Below are 21,434 nucleotides of genomic sequence, written 5' to 3'. Positions count from 1 at the left end.
TCTGACTCTCTCTCTCTCTCTCTCTCTCTGTGACTATCATAAATAAATAAAAAAATAAAATTTATAAGAAAGGAGCCTGCATTAAAGCAGGTACCAAGTATTCAGGGATTATGTGACAGTCATTAGCCACCTGACCCAGTCTTTATTGTTGCAGACATCCTGTACTGTTCTGATCATTCCCATTTCCAAAGGGATTAAATTAAGCCTACTCGAGATCAAATAGCATGGGTAAGCCATACTAATGGTGAACGGGAAGGGAGAGGTTTGAATCTAGATCTGATACCAAACTAGATGAGCCTTTATTCAAGTCATTTAGTTTCCCAACACAACATTTCTTAGACAATCAAGTGCAGATATCACCTAAAATGAGAAGGAGATGCTAGAAGAGGTAAAAAGAAAAATGTGTTAAGATACTTGGAAATTTGTATTCATTAGAAATGCCAATGTAGCTAATGAACCCATGGGGCTACGTTGATGTCTACGTGACGATACGTATCTATGTCTGTCCCTGGAAAGGTGCAGATAGAAAAGTGGACAACAGGGAGAAGGTGCATATGAAAGTGCTTTGAACTAGAACAGGGTATGTCAAAAATAAATGTTTAATCTTAAATTATAATAAAGACATCGTGTTCAGTAGTGAATAAAAAAATTAGAGTCTCTAATCTGAGAGGTTTAATACAAGACTAGATCAAAACAACAACAAAATATATTAATATCTGCTATGTTCATTTGTTAATTACTATAAATCTGGCTCAGACTGTGAAAGTGATACTATTCCATTTTGCTAGGAAAAAAAAAACCTGTATTTTTTTCTGGAGGAGGGATAATGTTCTAGACATCTGTCAAAATAGGTTTATCAAATGCCATATTAAATGCAACAGATTGCATCTGCTCTTCATTTCTATTAGTGTCAAAAAATAATGGGAGAATTTAGTTTGATTGTATAAGTAGGTCAGCTCTTTTATAAAGAGTAATACCTATTATATCTACCATATCAAATCTTGTGCTTAAGGCACTAAAAAAAGTTTCATCAGCATCTTATTGGTCTCGCTGATAGATGATGAATTATCTTTCTCGTAATTTTTCTGACCTTTATCTAAATATGCAAGTATTTCCTTCTGCCTCAATTGTGTAATATTTCATTGGTATATAGGTGATATCCTGAACATTCTTTTGTGAGATGTAGCTAAAAGCCATTTGGTCAATTATCAAATTATTAAAATTTGTCTTTCTCTGACTAGTTTACGTTCACTTTTATCTAGATGTAATTAGAAATTGATTTCTAAATGCTTTAGGTGACACTTATCTTGATCTATAGCTTACGGCCTCTTAGGATCTCTATTTGCCAGGTTCTTTGGAAACTGCTTTAAATAATTTTTATTGAATCATGATTTATAGATGATAAAATGATCACCTTCCCTCAACAATTTGTTTCACTTTTCATGTATATCCTCCTGGATAACATGTCTTGTATGCGTTAACCCCCATAAGCACTACTTGTGACAAGAAATCAAAGCTTCTATGACCCCAGAAGTTTTCTTTATAACCTCTGAGCTAATATCCCACCAACATGTAACACCACGCTGACTACTATCAATGTAGATTCGTCTTCTCATTTCTTTTATTTCATACAGATGGACTCATGCGATATGTATTGTCTTGTATCTAGCTGCTTTTGCTCACCCTAAAGGCTATGAGATTCGTTCATGTTTTGTATATCAGATGTTACTTCACAAATATTTGGACGGACCACAATTTGTTTCCCTTATTCTTAGTGATGAGTATTTAGATACTGTCCAGTCGGGAATGTGATAAATGAAGCTGCTAGGAACGTTGTTTGGCTGGCCCTGTGCATCCTTCGTCTTGTGTGTCCATATACTGTTGACTGGGATTGCTGGGTCATAAGATAGACATGCATTCAGCTTCAGTAGGTGCTGCCATGGTCCCTCAGAGGGTTTGTGTTTGAAAAAGTGGGAACTCTAGTCCTCAATGTGCAGGACTTCAGCTGATCCACAATCATGTCAACACTTAACCTTTGACAGTTGAGAAACATGATTTTACTTCAATAAGTGTTATAATCTTCATTTTCCAAACAAGAATCTGATGCTCTGAGATATGAAGAGAGCTAATAAGGTGGAGAGCTGAGATGGGATATGGGTTAATGTGACAAGGAAGCTCTTCAACACTAATTACAGAGCTTCTCCTACCTCAGAGCAAAGCCAGGTTCTGGAAAGCGGAAATGCCATCTCTACAGTTCTATACAGCACACAATAATATAGTTGTACTAATTTGCTTCTTTTTAGTCGCAAACACATTAAACTATTTCATGATCTCTTTGCAGCAAAAAAAAAAATGGTTATAGTTTCTGGTATTTGAATAGTCAATGATGTGAGAAAGAGGAAAGAGCTTTTTTTTATAATTGTTAGGAAGCACATTAAAAAAATATTTTTTTTAAATTTTTTTATTATTTATTTATTTATGATAGTCACACAGAGAGAGAGAGAGAGAGAGAGAGAGAGAGAGGCAGAGACACAGGCAGAGGGAGGAGCAGGCTCCATGCACCGGGAGCCCGATGTGGGACTCGATCCCGGGTCTCCAGGATCGCACCCTGGGCCAAAGACAGGCGCTAAACCGCTGCGCCACCCAGGGATCCCTAAAAAAAATCTTAATGTGTAGGTGATCTTAAAGAATTACATTTCCAACTTTAAATTGCAAGAATTCAAAAATAGGTGAAGATTCCTGTTGTCATGTTTTAGAATGAAGAACAAAGGCCTGTTTTGCTCAATCAATCTAGGCGTAGGACTAGAAAATTTGTAAAGTAATGTTAAGGTTCTTTTATAGCTAATGAGCTAATTTGGTCAAAATCTTAATCTCTTGTGAAGCGGACAGGATTGGAAGGCTCCTATTTCCTTCTGTGCTCATCATGTACGCACTCATGTCTACCAGTAGAGATGTCTGGGATATTCAACTCATTTGTAGATAACCCTCTGATGACAAATGGGCTATTGGTAAACAATCACATGTGAATAATAAAAGGTGTGCTTAAACTTATAACCAGGAAACACATATGAATGGCCCATGGAATTCCCGCCATGCTCATCGAGTTGCTTACTACTGTCTTTGATGTGGCCATTAATGCTGGAATCAACCGTTGTCCCTCCAATGGTTCTGTTAGTGGCATCAGATCAATATCCACATTGTAATAATCTCTTGACAGAAGAAAGTATATATGAAACAATGCGAGAAGAAGTTTCTTTTATGTGAATAATCATTTTTCTCTTAAGATTTTTTCTTCCCTTTGAATTGTTGATTATGAGGAAATGTTCTTCATAAATCCCATGTAATTCTTTCTACAGCACTGGTCATATTGAAAGTCCTTCAGGAAACAAAGGGTTGAGTGCATTATGGTACAATAGTACAGGCGGAACAGAGATATTGAAATAATGAGAACTTTTTTTTTTTTTTTGCAAATATAAGAAGAGAGTATATAGCAAATTATATTGAATTTTTTAAGAAATTGGAAAATTCCACATTAAAGAACTTTGAGTTTGCTAAAAAGTTACCATAAAGCTTTGGAAATTGTCTTATGGTGACTAAAATAATGGGGAAATGATTATTTGAGACTAGCTGTGCAAAAATGAGAAAATGTTTATGGGCTACTTAAGCACATTAACGAAAATAGTCTTTTAACTCCAGTAGAGCTGCAGCAAGGGTTTTCTGGATGAAAATGTATATTTAAAGTGAATATGATTTTGTGTCTGTTTAACAAAATATTTTTACCACTCTTAAGATTTTTATTTTCAAATTTGGTGTCAGAGAAAGAAACTAAAGATCAAAATGGAAATATACTAAAGAGTCGTAATTAAGAAAGATGGTTGCTTCTATGACTATTAATGTTTGCTGCATCCATTTTCCAGAGTAGTTGTCTTCTTTTTTTCCTTTTTAGCTCTAGAGGGAGGAAAAATATCATCTATGACCTGAACACTCTCAAAAAGTATGTGGTATGCATTTCCCTTCTCAGAAAAACCACCACATAGTAGTTCAGCCTACAGTTACAGAACTTGTCCTATGTTCTTTCCTGCCCACCAATCCATCAGCCAACCTGATGGCTTCCCCTTCAGTTCATGTCCTCCATCCAGCCTACGTCCGGCTGCCCCTAGGGTAGCCCCCTACACCTGACCATCACCACCTGCTGCCCACGGTCCCTGCACCTGCTTCTGTTCTTGCCCACCTGCAGAAGATGCTTCCCACACCCCGCAGAGTAAAACATGCATCATGTCATGTGACCCCTCCATCCTCAAATTCTAATTCTAAAATCTCAAATCAAAAATTCCTTTCAATGGAAGATGCCTGTCTTTTTCTGGAAAGGGACAGAACGCTTTTTAGTCTTTGTGGTCCATGCACAGTCTTTGCTACACATTTTTTTTCTTTGTTTCTGATGTTTTAGTAACAAACATTTAAAGATGTAAAACAAACAAACTAAAAGTTGCTGGCTTCTAGGTGGGGAACAGCAATGGGTGGGCCAGCATTGGCCCCAAGGGGGCAGTTTGCCTTGGAATCCTGATCTGCAGGGAGTTGTGAAAAGGCCCTGTGGCATCCCATCCAGCCTAGCAGCTGCTCTGACATCATCAGCAGTGTGGTTACCCATGGCTCTCTGTCCTCCAACTGCATCATCCTCTCACCCTTCCAACTTTCACTTTGGTGAGGACGTTGCTCTTGATGTTTCCCGTGACCAGGGCATCTCACCTCCAGGTAGTCACATGCCTGGCTCTTCTACTTCTCTCATGTCGGTATGAAATGCATCTCCTAAGAGGGCCTATCTCAGTACTCTACCTGAGACAGCACCTGGTTCCTGTTACCTTGCCCCCGTCTCTTTCTTCAAAGCTCTTCAGAACTTAGTGTCTGCAACACCTCACTAAGTTATAAGTCCTCTGCTCATATGGACTTTGACTATCATGTTCCTGTTCTTGAGAAAGTGGCATAATGGCTTCTCAATTATTAATCAAATATAGGAAAAATATAAATGTACCCATCTATTAATGTCAAAAGTGATTATAATGTATTAATTATAACTTTAATGCTGACATTATTGTAATGACTCTATACCAAAATGTAGGCTTGATTAATTTAAACATCACAACGAAGTTCTGAGGCACAGAAGAATCCTCATGACCAGCGGCAACTTGCTGGGATGTCAGCATCTCAATTGTAAATTTTTCAGAAAAAAAGGAACTGTATGTATAAGTGTATATAGAGAGAAGAAAAATGACAAAATGTTAAAAATTGTTCATTATTGGTGAAAATATATGGGTAAATGCATGGGATGATTCTTTTCTGTGGCTTTATTTTCTTTCAAAATAGAAAGTTCCACAAAGTACATTTCTGAAGTGACTAGGCTAAAACGATCCCATAATATAAGTTGTCTGAACCAGGGCAATGCTGAGATGAGAGGGCAACACAGTAAAAAAAAAAAAAAAAAAAAAAAAAATCACTTATATGTATTTACCAACTGATTTTATTGTATCATGATACTGTACTTATGAAATAGACTTAGAATTTTTGAACAATAGAACTCTATAAAAAAGTGAACATGTCCATATACATAAGGCAAAAAATCCCTCTCTTTTTTATCTAAAAATAAAAATGTAACAGAAGAATTAAAGTCTGTATATGGTATTTATAGAAGTACCATATTTTTTCAATCCTGTCTCATAATTTTTAATTTACTTGTTAAAATAACCTTCAGTCTTTAGTAGCATTTCATGACTAACAAATATGAAATTGTTGAGGTCTTTGATGACTTTTCTCTGTAGCCTATTAATGTGTAATGGAGAAAATCCTATCTATACATATTCTATAAGGTAAGCGCCACCCAAACTCCACTAAGTGGAGGATAATCCCAACATGATTGTTTTTTAGTATCGAAGTACATCAGTATCTCCATCCCAGTCATTTTCTAGGCACTGTCCTCTTTCTCCATGTGGAGGACTTCTTTATGAACATAGTTTTATGTAACAAAATTCAAAATACAGAGAAAGTTACCTTTCTTTGTGAGTTACCTTTCTTTGTGAGTCTTATGAATGTTTTGGCAAATTTAGATGGTTGGAAAAAAAACAAATCAAAAGATTCTTTCCATGGGGGTGTCTAAAGAACATTTATAGAAATCAAAATAAAATCTTACTCTTTCCCTAATCATTCTTTTAACTTGTTATACCTCCCGCCCATACTTTTCTAGGGCCTTATTCATATAACTTTTCCTCTTTGCAATCTTTATTCTCCATTACTATAATCCATGAAGAAGCTCCAGAAGTTAATTTATTATGGTGTTATACTTGCAGGAAGATTGTGATAAAGATTATAAAGATTGTTTTTTTGAACAAATGCTACCACATTTTAGAGGACTAAGTTTATAGAAAGATACAATATTGTTTTCAGACACCTATTATCTTACAAAGTAGTTCCCCATAGGCTCAGACATTTCTAACATCTTAGTAGGGTAGAGCTGCTAAAAGACAGCATTCCCTACTGCCTGGACATTTGCCCCAAATATTTATAGTTCAAAAAAAATGTTGTTCAATATCTCTTTGTGTATATATTCAGATATTTTAGGTTTAGACACCTTCTATTCTAAGTGCAATGATAATTTATTGATTCTTAATTTGTTGCTTCAAAAACTTAATTCAAACTATCATGATAGCAAATGATTTTACCTTATATATTGAATTACTGGGCTCCCTATTTGAATTAATCATGTTAGCTTTTTGCAATCCAACCGAAGACACTTCTAAAACATTCACTTTGATTTATGAATTGTATAAAAATAATCCATTATTAAAATGAATTTGGCTCATTTTCTCTTTGACAAATCTGATAGAAGTGGCATTTTTCAATGATTTTTAGATTCTTATCTATTAATGGAACCAGTATCTGTGGCATAAGTTTTGTTGGGGATGTGGAGCAACCACGGCATCCAGAAGACCCAAGTGTATTATCATGAAGGGTAATTTGATGTGAAACAATGTCACGCTTCTGAATGATGTGTAAGACACCCCACGCAGTTCCCTGTGTCACGTCTTTGCTTCAGGGCACGGTCTCCTTGAAGGAACTCTTCACCTCTGTAATTCATGCTGTCGCTTCTCTGGCGGTTTTCTCTGCTGATTCTGCTTTCCACGTGGCCAGTGATACCCATGGTGGGAGCCAACACACATTGTGTGCAAGTAACATTGACTTTCTTGAGAAATAGATTCCCTATTTATCATCATGTGTGCAGTTTGGGGTACTGGGCTGTTCATCCCTAGAAACAGGGTTTATGGCTGAAAATGAAGTTGGCACTAAAATACTAAAACAACAAATGAACATTCATTGTGGATTTACAGCAAATAGTAAATGACAAGCTCCATGCGAAAGCCTCTGACTGTTCTCTGTGAGCTGGATCCGGGATGCCGTGCTTAGAGCTCATGTAGTCACCTCACATCCAACAACACTATAGAACTCCCTCATTCTATAACTGACCCCACAATTGTGATTACATCTGGGGAAGAGAGAGAGAGCCCCTGCCTCAGCTGGCTGGTGGACCGGGAGGCCTAGGACGACGCCTCTGACCACCCCTTCCAGCACAGGAGGGCGTATGTGCTGTGTGTGCTATATTGGTTGGAATTACCTTGTTCTGGAAAGAAAGGGTCAGGAAGAGAGAGATGTCCTTTCAGCTTATATATACCCAAAAGTTAGAGTCTACCCAAATCATCCTGACTTGTGTTTGTCTATCTATTCATAGTAATGTTTTGTTAAAAATGAGAAGTCTGGAACAAAGGCCAGAGCAAAGTGATGATAGAAAACTAGAAGTAAACTAGGATATTCCAGGACAAACAGAAAGTGAGGTCTTCCCAGATGTCATGATAACAAACTTCATTAGAGACCGATGCTATCCCAGCCATGCATTTGATACTGTAGGCCACATTTTTTTTTTTTTCTACTTAGAAAAGAAAAATACAGACTTAGGTTTTGCTATTGTCGTGATCTAAAGATTTGGTATTTGTTTTAGTTCTTGAGTTTACCTCCTTTAGTTGTTTGATTACAAGTTCCCCGTACTTTGTTATAAAAGTCCAACTGTTGCATGCCTGGGTGGCTCAGTCGGTGAGGCGTCTGCCTTCGACTCAGGCCATGATCTCAGGGTCCTGGGATGGAGCCCCACATCATGCTCCCTGCTCAGTGGGGCGTCTGCTTCTCCCTCAGCCTCTGTGCTCGCTCTCATGCACTTGTGCTATCTCTCCCGTAAATAAATAAAATCCTATTAAAAGAAAAAGAAACCATTATTTTTAAATGATTTAGAACTTTCAGAATTGCAAATGAAAATCAAAACAAAAAATGTGTTTACCCAAACTCAATGAATCATAAGTCACAGAATTTCAGATTATTTTTCTTCCCAGCATGGCTTTAACTTATTCTTGCTATCTGAAATGGTCTTTCTCTCAAACTTCTGTCATCTTCATGTATTTTACTTTATTTTTTTAAGACTTACTTATGTTAGAGAGAGAGTGTGTGTGTATGTTCGTGATCCAGGGAGGAGCAATGAGAGAGGGAGAGAATCTCAAGCAGGTACTGTGCAGAGCACAAGGCAGGACTCGATCTCACAACCCTGAAATCATGAACTGAGCTGAAACCAAGAGCTGGATGCTTAGCCAGCTGAGCCACCCAGGAGCCCCTCATTGTAGGCTTCAGTTTAAATGTCATGTCAGTAGAGCACTCCGCCTTGCCACACAATCTGAAATAAGTCCCAGTTCCCAGTCAGGTTCTCTATTATGGGCTCTGGCATAATTTCTTAAAAGTCAATTTTCTTCAATCTTTATAAATATTTTTTTTCCTGAGTGTGCTTCCCTCCCTGCCACTAGAATATAAGTACTCAAGAATAGTTACATAATTATATGCCATTAGCAACCAAGCAACAAGTTTTCCATGGGCCAACATAAACCTGTTATAGGATAATTGCTGTATGAGTGTTTCCTGTAGACAAGACTTCCTAGAAATGTACCTGGAAAGGGTTGAAGGGGGCATCCCCTCAATCCTGTAAGACAGCGTGACAAAAAGCCTACTTGTTCTCGATGCAATAACTCTTCTTTATCTACAGGATTTTAATTTTTTATAGCTTTTCATTTTTCTGTAGTATAGGGAAGTTAACCTTGGGACATATTTTTTTTTTTGCATCCTGGAATTAATTTACTTCCATGATGCTGTTGGCACGAACACAATTTTAAAAACATGCACCAAATTCCACAATCTATTATCTTATGCTCTCCATGTGTGTTGTGTCAGCTTAGAAAGACAGCTTCACGCACCACTTGTGGCAGGTCAGTCTCACCTGCGTAGGGCCCTCTGCTCTTTTCTCTTTTCTGTGTGTGTGTTGGGGGGGGGGGAGCTCAGCACGCCGCCTGGCTCACAGCAAGCACATGAGGAGCTGGAGGGACAGGTGAATAAATGCTGCATGAGCACAACTGCCTCTTAACCGTGCCTCTGCCCCTCGCTATAAGGGATCTTTGTGCAGTAGCTTAATATTCCTGAAGTGCAAAGTGATGAATCTCTTATTAGAAACAATTGCCTGAATATCTCAAAGGTACAGAGCCCAGGTGATTAGAGTGGTGCACGGTCTGTCCCCTCCACGGCCTGTATCACTGAAGAGTATCAAACAGTTGTCCTATTTTCCTGGCATTGGCACTTATGATTCTGGCATCTTCTTCCCTTACTTTATCCTTCTTTGGTGAATCTCATCATCTGCTGAAGTCCTGTCCAACCTTCTGATGCTGTCTGAAGCCAGCTCTGACTTCTTCCAGACCTCGCCTCTGTTGCATGTCCTCTTCACTCTCCCACATTATACTGATGTTGTAGCACCTTCCGCCTTAAGTCATAGCTCTATGTGGGCAAGAGCCTGCTGATCTCCCAGATGGGTACACTCTCCAAGAACAGGGGTTTGTGTCTACTGTTCTTTCTGCCTTCCACATATCTTAGCTCAGGTGGATATTTTTGAAGGATGTTGACTGAAAGGACTTATTTCCAAATGGGTGGCATGTTTCTCGCATAAATTCCAAGCTATAATATATCTTCTAAAAATTAGAATAATCAGAGGTGCCTGAGGGGCTCAGTTAGTTGAATGTATTTTTTTTAAGGTTTTATTTATTCATTAGAGACACACAGAGAGAGGCAGAGACATAGGCAGAGGAAGAAGAGGCTCCCTGAGGGGAAGCTGGATGCGGAACTCGATCCCAGGACCCTGGGATCACATCCTGAGCCTAAGACAGATGCTCAACCACTGAGCAACCCGGGTGTCCCAAGCATCCGACACTTGATGTAAGCCCAGGTCATGATCTCAGGGTGCTGGGATCGAGTCCCACATCAGGCTCCCTGCTCAGCGAGGATATACATACATATACATACATATACACATATATATATGTATGTATATAGTGAGCATTTTTAAAAGTTACATAACAGATCAAAGCAATGAGTAGCTTGACAACATTGGTACTTTGAAGAAGGTCCAGCTTGTGAAAACCTTCAACTACATTTATATTTAAAAAATACAGGGCACCTGGTGGCTCTGCCCCCACCTCTGCTGGTGCTCTCTCTCTTTCCTACTTTCTCTCTCTCAAATAAATAAATAAAATCCTTAAAAAAATAAAAATAATCAATTATCAATCTTAAAATAGATTATGTCTTGTTACTCAATAATCATACAGTAACATTCATTAGCAAGGATTTGAGAATAAAATTCTATTTTTGTAACAAAGATCACAATATTTACCTTTACTATGGATGCTTTGGTTTCCAGAATGGGTTGACAAAATGTAGTGCAAAATATGAAATAGGAAAGTTTTGAATGTAATAATTTTCGACCCATTAACACTCACATTACATCAAAATTGATTTCACATGGATTTAAAACTTTGGTACAGGTTTTTGTAATATGGAAATAAATAGAAGTAAGCATCAAATGTCTATGCCAAAAAATAAGTTTTCAATTTAAAGGAAGAGAAATAAATGCAATGGAAACATGAGAGATTTTCTGCGTATAATTATTTAATATCTACGTAAAATGCTACAAGAGGAAGGTGTAGGGAAGGTAGATTTTTGCATCTACCTTTTTAGGACTTTTCAGCTGGGCCTGAGAATCACACTGACATAAAACATTTTACCTGGAGAACATCATACACATTTATGTATGTTTTATATGACTTGTAACCCCCATAAGAACTAAAGATCCCAAGAAATGGTGAAATCTACTGGCTATGGGAACAGATTGAACAAAGAGGACAGCTTTCACATGGGCATTTCATCTCCTGCTTCCAGGGAAAGGAAGGTTAGGGTGTTTTTCTTATATTTGCAGTTTTCCTAAGTGCCCTTAGCTCAAAATAATCCTTCTGCCAAAGTGGCATATTTTTGGGTGGCATATTCTGCGACCCTTTGAAGGATACCAAAAATTTGAGAAAACAAATTTAAAAAAGATAAATAAAACATATATATATATATATATATATATATATATATATATATATATATAGTGAGCATTTTTAAAAGTTACATAACAGATCAAACCAATGAGTAGCTTGACAACATTGGTACTTTGAAGAAGGTCCAGCTTGCAAAAACCTTCAACTACATTTAAATTTAAAAAATACAGGGCACCTGGTGGCTCAGTGGTTGAGCATCTGTCTTGGACTCAGGGTGTGATCCTGGGGTCCTGGAATCGAGCCTGCTTCTCCCTCTGCCTGTGTCTCTGCCTCTCTCTCTGTGTCTCTCATGAATAAATAAATAAAATCTTAAAAAATACAAAATACAAAGTGTCATAGGACTTTCGTTAAAAGATAACCAATGAATGAATTTATTTGAGCATTTATTGATTTGCATCGTATAGCACCGGATTGAAATGGTTTGGAGCACGCCAGCTCCAGTTCCAGGAGCTGGAACAGAGACTTTTATGGAAAAGAGGCACAAACAGACTCAGGGCTCCATGAACTGGTGATTGGGGAAAGCCTGGTTGGCTCTTTGTGATTGGTCATCCTTAGCACTTTGATTGTGTGACCTTGTGGCATTTACAGGCTTACGTTGGGCGTTCACTCCATGGGCTGCCTTGCCATTAGCACCAGCTCAGCCTCAGTCTAAGTAACAGCCTCCTTGTTGAATCCATTCAATCATAGTTTTCTAGGAGACTAGATAAATCTTGGAAGGTTGCTGGCGTGCAAAGTACCGAGACCCTTTAGGAAAGGGATCCACCTGCACAATCTCCTTCCTGCATATTCCTTTAGGGACGCCTGTGCATCCATTGCATCCACGTGATCTATCTTTCTTTCTTCTTTCTTTCTTTCTTTCTTTCTTTCTTTCTTTCTTTCTTTCTTTTCTTTCTTTCTTTCTTCTTTCTTTCTTTCTTTCTTTCTTTCTTTCTTTCTTTCTTTCTTCTTCTTTCTTTTTTTTTAAGATTTTATTTATGTATTCATGAAAGACACACAGAGAGAGAGAGAGAGAGAGAGGCAGAGACCCAGGCAGAGGGAGAAGCAGGCTCCATGCAGGGAGCCCGACGTGACACTCCATCCCAGGTCTCCAGGATCACACCCTAGGCTGAAGGCAGATGCTCAACCGCTGGGCCACCGGGGCTGCCCAATGCGATCTTTCTAACACAGAAGCAAACTCATTCCTGTTTTGTCACCCTCCCCACTAACATCATGTCTTCCTCGGGGCTTGGCCAATATAGATACAGAGGTTCGAAGTGTTACTGGAGGTCAAGAAAAACACTAAAAATGCAGCCAGGAGTTCAATGGTGCTTCTGTATCAACCGGTTAGGAAGCATAATCAATGATCTACCGAATTCACACATTTTACCACCATTTGTCAAATGCAGCTCTTAACTGTTTGTATGAGAAAGCATGAACTGGATTCTGCATGAAAGCCCTGGTTATGGGTCTCTGAAATATGATTTCCCAGACTCTTGCCCCAGTCTGCAGAACACAAATTTTTTTTTTGGCAAATCTTTGTATTAAAAAGGCTTTTGGAACTTGTGGAACTGTTTCTAACTTGCAGAAAACAATGCCTTTTTCTGATGAAAGCTTCTCTCAAGCAAAGACAATCTAAAAGAAGTTAGTTCTTTCAGTAGTACATATATTTGAATCCTGCCTTGATTTTAATGCACATAGGCTCCATCTCTCCTTTCTGCCCCTTCAAAATTTTTGTTACATTTTAATGATGCCGCACATATTCTATAAAATGTAATTTACGGAATCATGTGTTCTGTGTGAGCTCTCTCAGCAGGAGAAAGTAATGACGGGAGGCCTACTCTTGAACTATGCCGAAAATAATTTCATGGAGTTATTGTAGCATGCTGAGTATTAGAAGGCCTTTTAGATTTCAAACTGGTATTATAATGATTTATAATATCCAAATGCTCTGAAGTGGCCATTCGTTGAGCATCTTGTTATGCAAAATAGTCTCCAAGCATTTTGCAAAGTCATACATTAATCACTTTGGTCCCAAACAAAACCTTGCTCACCTAGCAGCTGTTTCTGGGTTATTATGCCTCTCTAAGTTAAAACTATTAAATCAAAACCCATGTTCTCTTGAACACATTTATACTCTTATTTTGAAAGAAAAAAAAAACAGTATTTTGATTATATGAGTACTTAGATTTAAGAAATGACACTGATAAGTAATTATACTGGCTTTAATTTCTTCTGATAACAGTACTATTTTAGTCAATTTAAAATTCTCCATTTAAAAAATAAATAAATAAATAAAAATAAAAAAAAATAAAATTCTCCATTTTATACTGGTATTTTTTTTCCTGAAATATAAACTATATTATAATATAAACTATATAAATATAAACTATAGTCAACTTCATTGACTATATTGGCATATATATTGGCAGTATAGGCTTTTTTATCTTTATGTCTCTAAAAATCAGTTTTCTAAGGGCTTTTAAGGAGACAAAAGCAATATTTTTAGGTTTTTTTTGTTCCTTTGTGTGTGTGTGTGTGTGTGTGTGTGTGTGTGTGTTTAAGAATCTCTCAACGTTTTAGAAGGTGAGTGATCACAAAATCCATTCCTTGACGACCGCAAAGGCTTTATCATTCCTAAGAGGTCTGAAGTGTAATATTCAAAATAGCTCTCAAATTTAAATGACTCTTATCACTTGGATTCAAGAAGGTCCTTTCTGTCACTGAAAGGTTCTTTATCTCTTTCTTTCATTCCCTTTCCAGTTGCATCCTCCGTAGATGTGACAATTGTGTGACACAGATCACCACTACTCAGCCGTTCCACATCCTGAATGCTGCATTCTCTCCCAGATCAGCAATCACATGCTCAAATCACATCAAAACCCACTACCAATCGACCGCTATTAATTCTTGAGTTGAAGCCAGTGTCTAACTTCTGATTTAAAATTACGTAGTCTTGAAATAAAAAAGAAAGAAAGAAGAAAGAAAGAAAGAAAGAAAGAAAGAAAGAAAGAAAGAAAGAAAGAAAGAAAGAAAGAAAATCACATGGTCTTGAATCACAAATCTGCAAAACACTTTATTTTTTTTTTATTTTTATTTTTTTATTATTTATTTATTTTTACCTGGTCCTGGAACAAACCAGTTTACAGATTACGAAATCTGCAAAACACTTTAGAATCAGTCAGTCCCAACATACCAGTTTCATAAGCCCGTAAATTAGATGGTAGGTAGGCCAAGAACTTCGTCCAAGGCCAAGTAGCAAAGTGGGCTGACACTCTGCTTTTACTAAACTGCTGCCCCTCCACCCATCGCCCTGCCTTACTACATCATGGCTTAAAATATGCACATTTGCAAAGCTGAATGACGTTGTAGGGGTGCTGATGAGGAAAATGAGAGGAGACCACATAGGAGCTGGTAGAAATTTGAGGTGCCATCTTGAACGGAAGAATGCCAGATGGTAAATGGTAGATGGAGAGACAGTAAATCTTAACCTTGTGGTCAGAGTGCATAGAATGGATGGTTGTCTTCACCAAGGCTATGGGAATCATGGATTTGCTTGGCCACAGAGGGCAAGAGGGTGGCTGGGAGGAGGGACCTAGAGGGGGAACAGTAATTGGGAGGTTGGCATCGCTCACGACGAGTTTGAAGGGAGAACAGGTGTTCAGGTAGGGGTGTGGCTGGAAATGCCAGCTGGTTTCTGGGGACACACTGCCCTCTTTTTCTCTAATCTTGCAGTTAAGCCTGAGGGTGGGCATGGTCTGCTCTCCAGCCTCACCACCACCTTCTGGGAGACATTCATGCTAGTTATAAATTGAACACCTCCTGTCACATCGTAAAACATCACTTCATCATCTCAGTGCTCAATTAGGCAACGGTGTGATTTGACTTTGTACAATTTCCTGTCTACTGACAGTTGATGACAGTGTTGAAGTATCAAAGTAAATCTAAGTATTATTGAATTCACAGTATTTTTTCTTACCATTAAGTACTTTTACTATTCAGTTAATTATAGTAAGCTTTTCTCCTATTTTCACTTCACACCTGAGTGTTGTTGGTTCTTTTTTTTTTTTTAAGATATTATTTATTTATTAATGAGAGACACAGAGAGAGAGGCTGAGACACAGGCAGAGGGAGACGCAGGATCCCCGTGGGGAGCACAATGTGGGACTCGATCCTGGGACACAGGATCATGACCTGAACCAAAGGCAGATGCTTAACCACTGAGCCACCCAGGCACTCTGTGCTGTGGTTTTTTTATTAAAAGATGACTCCTGGTAATGGGCAGTCGGTTATACACACACACGCATCCACTCTTGTACAGCAGAAAACCATATAATTTTATATTTTTGTCCATTCATGCTTCCATTCTGTTTACATTAGTTTCAAAATTCAAAGTATCACCCTTTTGTAAATGATATTTTCAGGAGTAAAATTTGTTATTTTGAAACGTACAGTCTTTTACTTAATAAATACCTAAGCACTTCATTATTCTAGTATTGTCATATGCGCTATAGTTCAATTAGATCGCACCATAAATCTGTCTGCAAGTGTATATTTGGTGACAGTGCTGAAGAGCTGAATGTAATTTAATAATGCATCTTATTGGTTAAAGGCTCTACTACTACGTCCTGGAGTCCCATCATAATTAAGACTTTGTGAAACACTACTAGTATTCTTAGCTGTTGATTCTAGACCTTTTTGAATTCGTCAGAGAACACATTTCCAGAAAGCTGTGTGGAGTTGTAATCTGTATATAATTAGAATCTCTGGTTCTACTATTTATGCCACTTAATATTGGGGAAGTCCAAAGCAGGTAGAAAATCTTAGATTTAATCTTCGTACTATACAGACCTTAGAGGAGGTGCTATTGTATCAACCTAGGAAAATAGTTTTAATATTCACAGTCAATGAAATACTTGAGGCCATGGTACTAACCTGAGATGTTACCGTTATCCTACCTCCCAATTTTTGAAAATGTATGAACTATTTACTGAAATCTTACTCTCTAGGAATAACTTCTGACATTATTATTATGATGATGATGATTCACTTATTTATTTCTAAGAGAGAGAGTGTGTGTGTATGTGAGTGGGAGGGGGAGGGGCAGAGGGAGAGAGAGTCTCAAGCGGACTCGGTGCTGAGTGTGGAGCCAGACATGGGGCTTGATCTTTTGACCCTAAGATCACGATCTGAGCTGAAACCAAGAGTCAGATGCTTAACTGACTGAGCCACCCAGGAGCCCGATTATTATTGTAATTGAAGTATAGTTGACACACACAATGTGACATCATTCTCAGGGGTACAACGTAGTGATTCAACTTCCCTCTGTGTTTTGTTGTGTTCTCCACAAGTGTAGCTGCTGTTCCCACACGACACTAGTACAGTATCAGTGACTCTATTCCCTCTGCTGCACCTTTTATCCTGTGACCTATTCCTTCTGTAGCAGGAAGCCTGAATCTCCCACCCCACTTCACCCATTTTGCCCATCCCCCTCCTCCCTCCCTTCTGGCGACCATCAGTTCTCTGTGTTTATGGGTCTATTTTTGCTTTTTGTTTATTTATTTTGTGTTTTAGATTCCACACATAAATGAAATTATATAGTATTTGTCTTTCTCTAAGTAACTTAGCACGATATCCTCTGGGTCCATCCATGTTGTTGCAGATGGCAACAACTCATTTTTGATGGCTGAATAATATTCCATTGTATATACATTCACACCTTCTTTAGCCATTCATCTGTCGATGGATACTTGGGTTGTTGTTTCCGTATCTCTGCTACTGATGGTAAATGATGCTATGGTAAATATAGGCATTCATGTATCTTTTTTTGAGTTGATATTTTTGTATTCTTTCAGTAAATACCCACTAGTGGAATTACTGATCCCAGGGTGGTTCTATTTTTAATATGTTGAGGCCCCTCCATACTGTTTTGCAGAGTGGCTGCACTACTTTGCATTCCCAACAACACTGCAAGAGGGATCCTTTTTCTCTGCATCCTCACCAACACCTGTTGTTTCTTGTGCTGTTGATTTCACCCATTCTGACAGGTGTGAGGTGATATCTCATGGTGGTTTTAATTTGCATTTCCCTGATGATGAGTGATAATGAGCATTTTTTCATGTTTCTGTTTGCCATCTGGATGTCTTTGGGGAAAAATGTCTATTTAGCTTCTCTGCCTATTTTTTAATCAGATTATTATTTCATCTTAAGTTGTAGAAGTTCCTTACATATTTGGATACTAACCGTTTACCAGATATGTCATTTACAAATATCTTCTCCCATTCGGTAGTTTATCTTTTCATTTTGTTGATTGTTTCCTTCACCGTGCAGAAGCTTTTTATTCTGATGCAGTCCCAATAGTTTATTTTTACTTCTGTCTTCTTTGCCTGAGGCAACCTATCTAGAAATATGTTTCTATGGCTGATGTCAAAGAAATTACTGCCTATGTTTTCTTCTAGGAGTTTTATGGTTTCAGGTCCCACATTTGGGTCTTTATTCCATTTTGAGTTTATTTTTGTGAATGGTATAAGGAAGTGGCTCAGTTTCATTCTTTTGCATATATATATGTCCAGGTTTCCAGACACTATTTGTTGAAGAGACAATCTTTTCGATTGTATATTTTTGCCTCTTTTGTCACAAATTAATTGACCATGTAGGTGAGGGTTTATATCTGGGTTCTCCATAATGTGTATTGATCTATGTGTTTGTTTTTGTGCCAGGACCATTCTGTTAAGCTCTAATTTATAACTCCCCAAATGTAGGAGTAGTGATATGTGTTTAAAAAAGTACAAATTTAAAAAAATAAAATAAATAAAAAATAAAAAAAGTAAAAATTTAAGTAACTTTTTGGTGTTCATAAATATAGTGGTTAAGTATATCCACTTTCACATGAAATTATTTGTACATAAATTACATTTTACATAAAATGAAATTATGCAAACTTCTGTTTTATTCATTTTCTGTCTCCTCACTCTTTTTTTTAAGATTTTTTTCTTTATTTATTCATGAGAGACACACAGAGAAGATTTTTTCTTTATTTATTCATGAGAGACACACAGAGAGAGGCAGAGACTTAGGTATAAAAGCAGACTCCATGCAGGGAGCCTGATACAGGACTCGATCCCAGGACCCCGGGATCATGACCTGAGCTGAAGGCTGATGCTCCACCATTGAGCCACCCAGGTGCCCCTATCTCCTCTCCTCACTCTCAAGGCATTAAATACTACAACTCTACTACAATTTCTGCTATATTTTATGTGTGTAATTATTACTCAGAAATCAGGATGTGCAACTCCACTTTGTTACCAAATAGACTCAAAGCTCAGTATAGAACAATTTGTTTGGGGCGCCCAGGTGGTTCAGTTGATTAAGCATCTGCCTTTGGCTCAGGTCATGATCACGGTGTCCTTGCTCAGTGAAGAATCTGCTTCTTCCTCTCCCTCTGCCCCTTCACCGCCCCCGCTTATGCTCTCTTTTTCTCTCAAATAATTAAAATCCTTAAAAAAATAAATAAAAATAAAATGGTTTGTTTAAAATGGGATTAATGAGGGTTAAGCAACTCTTCAGAAACATAAGAAACTCCTAGGGAAAATCTAGGTATTTCTGGTTCAAAGGAAGTACTCAAAGGAAGCAATACTCAGAGCCCAAGTGCAATCAAGAGTCTACTGTAATAATTGTACTCTTCTATGGTGATTGTTGATCAAATCACCTGAGAAGCTCAATTTTATTCAGTCCATGCAATGTTCTTCTTTATAGTTCTTAATAAAGTATGTTAGGGACCAATCTATGTCAAAAGTTTACAAAATGTGTTCTATAGAGCCTTAGAAATGTGCAAAAATGTCCCAGATGCCACAAGAAGGCAGAATGGCTGTGGAGGGTGGTGAAGATCCTATCAAACCCCATCCATAATGATATATTTTATAGATGGATGTTGAGCTTACATTTTATTGTGAAAAGACAGATGAATATGCTGCTTAATTTTTTTTTTAATTTTAAAAACTCTCCTATTTATTTGTCCTTAAAGTCAGATAGTTCTTAATTGTCAAAGAGGTGTAGAAATCGACTTTTGTGGATTTCTTGATTTTTAATTTGTGTAGATATTGTTCTATATATTCATAAAAACACATTGTCATCAAATTTCAGTGGTATGTTCTAGATTGTTATTAGTTCTCACCTTTCTTGTGACACTATACTTGCTACTAGTAATTGTAAGTCATTTTAGAAGTATTATCTAAATTTTTTGTGTATTCATTTCCACTTTTCAATAGTTCACAAAGTTTGGTTCTGCGAAACACATTTTTTTTCCATTAATGAAGTGCACCTGTTAGCATCATATTCTATGAAGTTTCAAGAAAACATGTTTAAGTGTTTGAAACAAACTATAGCTATTTTCAACTATTTCTGTGCCTATATCCTGATATGTACACACACAGCACACCATCACCTGTGGAACTGTAGACGATGAATAATTAAGACATGCTCTTCAACTTTGAGGCAGATTATAACTCAATACTTAAATGTCTTAAAAATGTGCATCACCGTATCATAAAATTATCCATTTCTCCTTTGAAAAAGGAGATGCACAGTTTGTGAACCAAAGCTAATGATGATGTAGCATAACATTCTGAAAGTTAAGTTTGGTGTAGGCTCAAATGTAGCCTTTGATCTACAGAGTTGTCCTTATTTGTCTTGAATCTATTTATCATATTTTAAAACACCATAGTTTTAAAGTGTCATTGAAGGAGAATTTATACTGTGCTTCCTTGTTAGGACTCTGGTAAAATGGCATAAAAATTTGCAGGTGAAAATGATTTTCTGTTTCTCGAGTAAAGACTATAACCTGGACCATATGTGATGGCATACATTCATACAGTTACGTTTTAAGCTGGGGGGTGTGCTTCTTCCAAAACTTACATGCATGATTGTAAGACTTACTCTATGGAATATGCATTAATTCATTCCAATATGAGTATAATTCATAAGACAATGAATTGCTCTTATGTTCTGCCCTTGAAGAGAGTCTTTGTTTTTGATGTGACATTGATCAGTAACTTTATCCTGTAGGAAAATGGAAATATCATCACTTACTAGAAACAGTTGAAGTTGCCAGAACCTGTGGTTGACAGAAGGCCAAGACACCAGGGTGAGTAGTGGTTGTACTTTCCTTAACATTATATCTTTTATATGTTTTCCTCTTCTTTGAAGAAGAACAAGATATTCCATCTGTCTTTCATCCTAAGTTCATTAGCTATGTACAGAGTTTACCTTCTGGACTGTGCTCACCTTCCTTTAGCAGATCTGTGTCTGTCTGACTTGTCTAAGCCAGAAAGAGAGAAAAGAGTTAATCACAGAGTTTATAAAGTCTCTCCCCAGAGAAGTGAAATGCCAGTATTTTCTCTTTTAATACATTAAAACAAGCAAACCTGCTACCCAGTTTAAATGTATTATTCTTCATTGATTCTCTCCTTCTCTTGGAGGACATTCTGGCAGTAAAGCAGTAGACACATTGCATCCATCATCATGTGTCAAAGGGCCACTAGGTCGATGGCTCTTGTTGAACTTTGCTGTTTCAGAAAACCATAGCTGAGTGTTATAGGCAGAAGTTTGACATTTTCAGGATGAAAATCAATTTTCTGTTATGTGTTTCTGAAGTGAGGCTTGTGCTTTGCAGAAGAAATGGCTTTTGGAATTTTGGAGTAACAAAACAGGAATTAAGATAAAATTTGGCTAACAATCGCTTCAGTGACAGCAAGGAGAAGTGCATTTTAGTGGTCTAATAATATTTTGAATTCATGGAAATAGAAGTAGAAACATATGGAAATAGGCACAGAATAATGTCTTTTAAATCGAAGTAGTATTGAATGAAATTTTTATTTAAACGTGGAAGTTAAAAGTGGAAGATGATATTTCAGAAAAACAAATACTAAGTTTAAAGGAGAAATACATAACTGTAATTTGCAT

At 37.4% G+C, this 21,434-nt stretch overlaps 1 long non-coding RNA gene across 1 annotated transcript in view; it reads left to right on the top strand.

The window, feature by feature from the left end:
- LOC144299571 (uncharacterized) overlaps positions 1-21,434 on the top strand; it is a 694,273-nt gene that overhangs the window by 401,131 nt on the left and 271,708 nt on the right. The window contains exon 2 of the long non-coding RNA XR_013366263.1: positions 20,538-20,616. This is a non-coding gene — a long non-coding RNA (uncharacterized LOC144299571). The remainder of the gene's footprint in view (positions 1-20,537; positions 20,617-21,434) is intronic.

Source organism: Canis aureus, chromosome 27 (genome assembly GCF_053574225.1).
Source record: "Canis aureus isolate CA01 chromosome 27, VMU_Caureus_v.1.0, whole genome shotgun sequence".
Lineage (NCBI taxonomy): Eukaryota > Metazoa > Chordata > Mammalia > Carnivora > Canidae > Canis > Canis aureus.
This window is presented reverse-complemented; position numbering and strand designations above follow the sequence as displayed.